This window comes from Tupaia chinensis, unplaced genomic scaffold (genome assembly GCF_000334495.1).
Source record: "Tupaia chinensis unplaced genomic scaffold, TupChi_1.0 Scaffold146837_1, whole genome shotgun sequence".
Lineage (NCBI taxonomy): Eukaryota > Metazoa > Chordata > Mammalia > Scandentia > Tupaiidae > Tupaia > Tupaia belangeri.
Window position 1 is genome coordinate 924,679 of NW_006206691.1, and position 8,237 is coordinate 932,915.

The 8,237-nt window shown below is 35.7% G+C and overlaps 1 long non-coding RNA gene across 1 annotated transcript; it reads right to left on the bottom strand.

The window, feature by feature from the left end:
• Positions 1–1,481: 1,481 nt before the first annotated feature.
• Positions 1,482–6,421, bottom strand: LOC114006287 (uncharacterized). The gene is made up of 3 exons (XR_003548029.1): positions 6,264–6,421; positions 4,890–4,934; positions 1,482–1,654 (listed from the first exon to the last, which is right to left on the bottom strand). It is a non-coding gene; the product is annotated as an uncharacterized LOC114006287 (long non-coding RNA).
• Positions 6,422–8,237: the final 1,816 nt, after the last annotated feature.

Genomic DNA, 8,237 nt, shown 5'->3' on the forward strand with positions numbered 1-8,237 from the left:
AAAAAAAAAAAAGAGAGTTCCCTTTTCACCACACCCCTGCCAGCACTTATCATTTTTTGTTTTTTTAATCTTAAACATTCTGACTGGAGTTAGGTGATATCTCATTGTTATTTTGATCTGCATTTCTCTTACAATGAGGGATGTTGAGCATTTTTTTATATGCCTTTTAGTTATTCGTATGTCATCTTTAGAGAGTGTTTTTTTCAACTCATTCTCCCATCTTTTAATAGGATTGATTGTCTTCTTCCGGAACAGCTGTTTGAGTTCCTTGTGAATTGTTGTGCTTTTGATTTGCATTTATGTTACAATAAGAGATGTTGAACTTTTTGTAGGCTTTTTGGTCATTGTATGCCTTCCTTGAAGAGTTGACTGTTCAGCTCATTTAACCATCTTTTAATAGGATTTTTTTTGGGGGGGGTAAGCTGCCTGAGTTTCCTGTATATTCTGGTTATCAGTCCCTTTTCTGAGGCATAGTTTGCAAATATATTCTCTCACTTTAAGGGTTGTGTTTTCACTCTTATTATTGTTCATTTTTTCTGTGCAGAAACTTTTTAGTCTGATGTAGTCCTAGTTGTCTGTTTTCAGATTATTGTCTGTGCTTTGGGGATCTTATTTAGGAAGTCATTTTTTCTACTAGAATGTCTCTAGGAGTTTATGAAGTTTTTTTTTAATAATTATTTAATTTATTTATTATTTTTTCACATGAATTTGCCAGAAAAAGACAGACAGAGAGAGAGGGAGAGTGAGAAAGCAAGCTGTCAAGTCCAGGACTCAAACCATGGTCAGCCATGTGGGAATTCCAACACTTTAACCACCACACCACCTGCTGGTCCCCCAGTATTTTTAAATTATAAGAATTATTGAATCTAAGTAGAAGATATAAGGGTGCTGCCTTTTTTCAACTTTCCTGGAATTAATCAAGGGTAAAAGAAAGAAGCAAAACATTTAAGGAATACAAAAATGGAAAATTATCTGTCGATGATAATATGTATGGTAATGTCTTTGATTTAACCAATATACAGTGTATTCAGGATGGCAAATTCATTTGGTATGATGTAAAAAACTTAATTAATTTCAAAATAAATAAATTTACAAATTGAGGAAGCAAAAAAATTTTCAATAAATATTTTTAAAGAAAAATTGTAATTTAACTCATACTTTTCTATTCAGTGATAAGACATATGTATTCTCTCATACTACCATGAACTAGAAATAGCAAAATAGAGCAATATTTATTATGTAGAGGGAGACACACACATATGCACATTACAAACAAATTTTACAAATCCAAATAACAAAATGTCTGAAGTTTTCTATTTCTGGTCTCTCTAATAATATGGCTATGTAAGCAAATATATAAAAACAAGGAAACACAAAGTGATAGTCAATATTCTGTTTCCAGTCCCAGGGAAAAATTGTCTTTTTTAAATTTTATTTTATTTATTATTATCATAATCTTGTTTATATTACATTGAATCACATATACCTTTGCAGTGTATTACATTTCTTTTTCCAGAAGGAAAACTGTGTATTGATAGTTCAGACAAGTGATCAAGTTATCATACTCTGCCTTCCCAATTAGAACTTAAACAGTTTTGAGAGTGGGAACTTCTAAATCTCTTGTTTATCTGCAACATGGCTGTCAAAGAAGCACCTAGGATACAAAAAAAAAACAGAGGCAAGGGCATAATCTCTTATGATCCTTACAGTCCTAATTTCTCCATAATCTCTCTTCTCCTTCTTAATCTGTATCTGGTTTGCTATTCTCCCAAATCTGCCCCATTACTAGATGAAAATCAGTTAAGCTTAGCTTCTCCCAAGAAAGGGAAATAAGGAGAAAAATAGAGACACAAGACATTTAAGGGATACAGAAATGGAAGATTGTCTATTCTTGATTATGTATATGACAATATCTTTAACTGATCTGGTATGTAATATATTTATGCTGGGAAAATTTACTCCACAATCTTTGGGGATATACAGTGATTAAATGTATAAAATTTTTTACATATAATTTATAAAAAGCTCAGGTTTTTGTTTTGTTTTCTGTTGTTTTAAGACAGGGTCTTACTTTATTATATATAATTCTGCTGCCTCAACTTCCTCAAATCACTAGGATTACAGGTTTAACCACTAGTCTCAGCATTTAGGTTGGGTCAGGAATTGAACCCTGGCCTCACATGTGGTCCCGGCTTGCAGAGTACATCTAAACAGTATATACCATCATAGCTGAGCCTGTTTCATTTTGAATTGAAATAATATAACATTTATAATAAACCATAATGGTATAGCATGTTTAATGTAAGACTTGTAAGGCTTTTTTTTCCTATGACTGCTCAATAAACTCACTGAACTTAAGTTTCTATTTTGTTTTGTTTGAAATTATTCTTATTAACAGTTTTTATTAACCAGACACTAAGAAGCTTGTTCAAATACTATTTTTGCATAGAAAAATATGTCATGACTTTTCCAACGACCCTATATATATTTTTTTTTACTATTTTTTATTTTTAATTAATTAATTAACTAACTTATATCCAATCACTGAGCATTGTCATGGCATACAATGTATGATTTCCCATCCAGAATATACTGCATAGTGGTTTAATTATTCATGTTATCATCAATAATTTTCCATTACTAGTTTCATATACATATGTGTGTATGTATGTGTATATGTATATGTATATGTATATATATATATAATTTCTCTCTATTTCTCACCTTCTGCTTTTTCCCACCCTCCTCCCAAACTATCTTAGGTGTCTATGGTTGTTTTCCATTCCTTTTTCTCCCACATTTTATTAATTCACAAAATTTCTTTTTTTTTTTTGAGAGAGAGAGATCTTTGCTATTGGGCATATGTGCTCATGAAAAAGACAGAGAGAGACAGAGACAGAAAGCAAGAAATCACCCCCACACACACACCAAGGAGGGATAGCCATGCCACAATCCCTTCTCTTCCGTTCTCCTCTCACGATCTTGGACACTCATGCACACGCCCAGCATAAGTTGAAGCCACCGGGTCTGGGACTTGAACCACAGTTGACCACATGGGAGTCCAGCAACATAGCCATTATGTCAACTGCTGGTCCGATTCACGAAATTTCTTAAATAATCTAACTACTTTCAATAGCAAGTTCAGCTGGTATATACATATGTATAAATACATATCTGACTTTAGGCATGAAACTGAGTCGATTGAGTATACTGATATGGGGTTTTCAGTTACAATCTGCTTCCTGGTAAGAGAATCCTTACTCTTGCAGTAGCCAAGGCTAAGTTTTAAGAAGTTTTCTTTGTCAAAAGATACAATATGTCCAACTTGTGCTTTTTATCTCTATTGCTTTCGAAGTCAAATAATATTTGCAGATAAGCCTTCATATGGTGATTTCGACAATTAACACAAGGGGAAAACTGTTGCAAGGACGGGAAAATATGGACAGTTCCTGGAAGATGGCTCAAAGGAACCATTTCAGAAAATAGCCTTGAAATGCATCTTATTGAAGATTTATCACTAACTCACCTCCCTTTGGGATATATTAACCAGAAGTCTAGGATGCTACTTAGATTCTTTTATCTTATCCTAAGCCTGTCAGAAGAAATGAGGAAAAGATAAAGCTTTTTTTGTGCTTAGTAAAATCAGGCAAAGTGTCAAAACCACAAAGTCCCTGCGGCTGATGTGGGAAGTTGTCAAAGAACTGGAAAACTTGTAGGTGCTGGAATTTGATCAGGCTTATGGAAGCAATGAACAGTAACTATCATATGACCTGTGCAGTTATTGGTGGCAATAAAGTTTTTATCAGAAACTGTGTCAATCTTTATGCGGTTTCAAACTCTCTCATTGATCTTAGAACAGCTCTAAGTCCCATATTATGTTTGCTTTTCTAATATAGCGATTGAGTATTTTATAATGTTTTCTGCTGATTATTTATTTTTCATTTCAGAAAAATAAAATTATGCTTCAAACTAATTACCATCAATTATACTCAAAAAGATTGTGGATGATAATTCTGCAGATCTGAACTGCATTTGCAGAATTCATATTTCTTTTGGTAGAAGATAAAAATAAGAACTACTACCATAACTATGTTTTTTTTGTTTTTTTGTTTTTTTGTTTTTTTTGAGAGAGAGATTTTTGCTGTTAGAGTGCGTGCATTTGCCAGAAAGATAGAAAATGAGAAATTACCCTCTGGGAGGAGGGGGATGACCACACCACAATCCTTTCTCCTCCATTATCCTCACAGGATTTTGGGAATGCATGAACATACGTCTGGTTTGAGTTTCAAGCTGCCAGGTCCAGGATATGAACTGCAGTCGGCCACAGTGGAGTACAGTGCTTAACCATTCTGCTACCTGCTGGCTCCATCGTTTTGTTTCTCTCTCTCTTTCTCTCTCTCTTTTTTTAACAGTTGATATATTTATTTTAGAGATAAATGAAAATGTATGCATTATCTCATAAATCATGATATGTTTACACAATGGAACATCATACAGTAATAAAAATAAGTGATCTATAACTATTTGCAACAGCATAGTTGAATCTCTGAGCTAGAGAAGCCAGACATAAAAGAATATGGACAATACAATTCCTTTTACTTGGCAATAGAACTTAGGAAGAATTAATTTGTGTAGAAGTCAGAGTAATCACTATCTTGAAGGTCTCTGCAGGTTAGGTGATACTCTATTTCTAGATCTAGGGGCTGCTTACAGAATGAATATATGCCTCAGAAAATTCATTAGGCATATATTCATGATTATTCTACTTATCTGATTGATTTATTTCAACAAATAGTTTTCAAAATGAAAATAAATAGATCCGTTGTTTTCCTTATATTGTGAATTATTTTGTGATACAGAAAACATTTAACAAACATATATGTACTCACCACTCAGAATCAGTAGTGATCATATCTTGCTCTTTTTCTTTGTATCTTCATTTTTAAAAAGAAATAAAACAAAAAGAACAAATAAAATAGTAATTCATTAGTAGCCCATTTATATCATTACTAAGTCTGACTTCTCTCCGTAGTTCTCTATTATGGATTTTCTAATTATTTTTCCAATTTGTTGTGGTCATTTACTGCATATAGATATGTCAATAAACTCTACCTAGTATGATTTTATCTTTTTAGATTGACATATATGTATCATATTTTCTGGAATATTTTGGCTCATTCAGTCCTAGGTCAAAAAATGTATCTACACTGAGATAAGTAGTTCTAATTTATCCATTTTAACTACAGTGTAATATTTACTCATACAAATATTTCAAAAGTATCCATTCATCTACTGGTGGAAATTTATATATTTTATTGACTGTACTCTGTACTTTGTCACTTGTAAAAATCTCTGAAGTCTGAATACAGCGCTGATAGTAATGAATGTGTTCTTCATCTTCCCTTTGTAAAGTATTAGCAAACTTCTGTAAAGGGTCAGAAGGTAAATGTTATATTTGGTATAGAAATTATCAGGAAATTATTCACTTACTAGTCAATTTCCTAAATAATAATAGCTTAAGTCCTTTTAAAATGTAATTCCATCTATCTCGTTTTTAAAAGCAGTTTTGATAAGAAAACTGAGACTCAGAATACTGTAGTGTCTACCAGTTTGTAGCAATGCAGTCCTTCCCCTAGGGCAGCTGTCTTCTCCCCTGCAGAAGGCACCAGTTCTCTCTCTAAAACAGAGGTGGCCAGAGGTAGAGTTCTGTTTTACAATAAAAGCAAACAAGGGAACTGAAACACTTTTCAAAATTATAGTTACATATATGTGTGTGTGTGTGTAGTATATATGTATATGTATGTGTAGTATATACGTTTGTGGGCAAAATTTTTTAAATTGTGTTTAAGGCTCTAAAGGGAAGAATTCTAAACCAGCTAGTCCTGATTTAAAACCATGGCACGTGTTCCCAAGCAGCAATTGCGTAAGATGCTAGCAAGCTATCCGTGTCCCATATCGAAGACCTGGTGTACACTATCCAGATGAGAAGGAATATAAATTCTGAGAAATCAAGAATGTTTAACTGATGGTCAAAAGAATGACTCTTTGTTCGTTTCATTTGTAATATAGATACACATGAAGCAGTCCGGCCTCCTGCAAGGAGCAGCCCCAGGCTGTTTGGCCAGCTGAGCTTGCTGGCCTCCCACCACACCTCTTCCCCCATCTCCTCTGGCACTGACAAGTTAGAAAATACAGGAAGTATAAAGCTACCTACTCTGCTCACACATAAAGCTAAAGACATGATAAGTGTGAAAGTGACTCACCCATTTCTGGCCCCAAGTCCAAGCTCAATAAAAGCTTGTACCCCTCCTCTCCAGTCGTAGTCATAAATCTGGCTTCTTCTGCACAAGAGGCCATCATAATTGATGGCTACATTTCAAAGACAAAACAGTCAATACACTGGGCAAGTCTTCCCATCCATTTCTCGTAAGCCGTGTATGCGATTTATGACCCTTCTAACTTATCATCACTCCAGGAATATATTGATTTTTTTTAACCACATAGTTGACATTTGTGTGCTGGCTACAAATGGAAGATATTTAAATGGCAGAATAATCTCAGGCTTCACATGGTGGTGATCAGCAAATTCCCATAGTTTTACCCTACTGTTGCAGGCTTCCAGCCAGGAGAGGATTTGTGATTTTCAGCCTTCATGAAATCAGCATTTCTTCAGCGTGGGCACTCTGTTGTACATTTGGTCAGAAAGATTTTGAAGCCAGTCTTCTTTTATTTATTTACATTTTTAAGAGCAATATTTGCTATAGGGCATGTGTGCTCACAGGAGAGACAGAGAAAGAGACAGAAAGTGAGAAATCACCGCCCCCGGGGGGGGGGGGGAGGATGGTCACGTAACAATCCTCCATTCTCCTCTTGATCTTGGGCATGCATGCACATGCACCCAGCATGAATTTTAATCTGCCAGGTCCAGGACTTGAACCATGGTCAGCTATGTGGGAATCCAGCAATGTAACCGTTATGCCATCTGCTGGTACCGTGAAGCCAGACTTCTGAGATTTCTGATCCCTATATTCAATCCAACACTAACCTAGGTCTGCTAGGATAGAATTTTGCAGATGTAGTAGGCTATTAATCAGCCAATCTTAAAATGTGGGGGGGGTGAAATGGTTAATTGTACATGTTGGCCTGATTAGATTAAAGAATACCTACAGGTCTGGTAAAGCGTTACTTATGGGTACGTTTGTGAGAGCATTTCAAGAAGAGGTTAGCATGAGAGCTGGTAGACAGAAGGAGGAAAATCCATCTTCAATGTGAGTAGGTACTGTCTAACCATCTGTGGGGGCCAGATTATAAAACAAAAATAGAAGAAAGGCAAAATATTTTCTTCTCCTTCTCTTTCTTGGAGCTGGGACACTCTTCTCCTGCTTTGGATATCAGAACTCCAAGTTCTTGGACCTTGGGCTCTGGGATTTACGCAGCACACCTCTGGGTTCTCAGGCTTTTGACTCAGACTGGTATTATACTGTTGGTTTTCCTGGTGGTAAGACTTTCAGACTTGAGGAGGCCAGCAGGTGGCATGGTGGTTAAGGGTGCTGGACTCCCATATAGCCTACTGTGGTTCAAGTCCCAGACCTGGTGGCTTGCTTTCTCGCTTTCCTTCTCTTGATCACTCTCTCTCTCACGCTGTCCCTCTCTGGTCAAGTTAAAATAAATAAAGTATATATAAATATATAAAATATAAATAAATAAAGTTTAAAATAAAGTTTAAAAAATAAAAAGACTTTGAGACTCGAACCGAGGCATACTACCAGCGCCCCCAGGATCTCTAGCTTGCAGGCAGCAAGTATGTGGCTTCTCAACCTTCATAAATTTATGAGCTGACTCACCTAATAATTCCCTTCTCGTCTGTCTATCTGCTTATCTACCTTCTATAGCTAGCTCTCTCAGGAGAACCCTGACTAGTACAGGAAGATTATCTCAAATTATCTGGATGGACCTAAAGTAATCACTTGGGTCCTAAAAACAGAATAGGGAGGTTTAAAAAATGTTACCAAGATGTGGCAGAAGTAGAGACAGGAGAGGAAAAAGAAAAGGAAGACAGATTTTACATGTGAGAAGCACTTGACCCATCATTGCTGTTTTTAAAAATGGAGGAAAGGGGCATGAACTGAGGAATGTGGTTATTCTTTAGAAACTGGGAACAACCCTCAGCCGTCACCCAGCAAATCAACAAGGACCTCAGTCCTACTGCCACAAGGAACTGAATTCTACCATCCGGT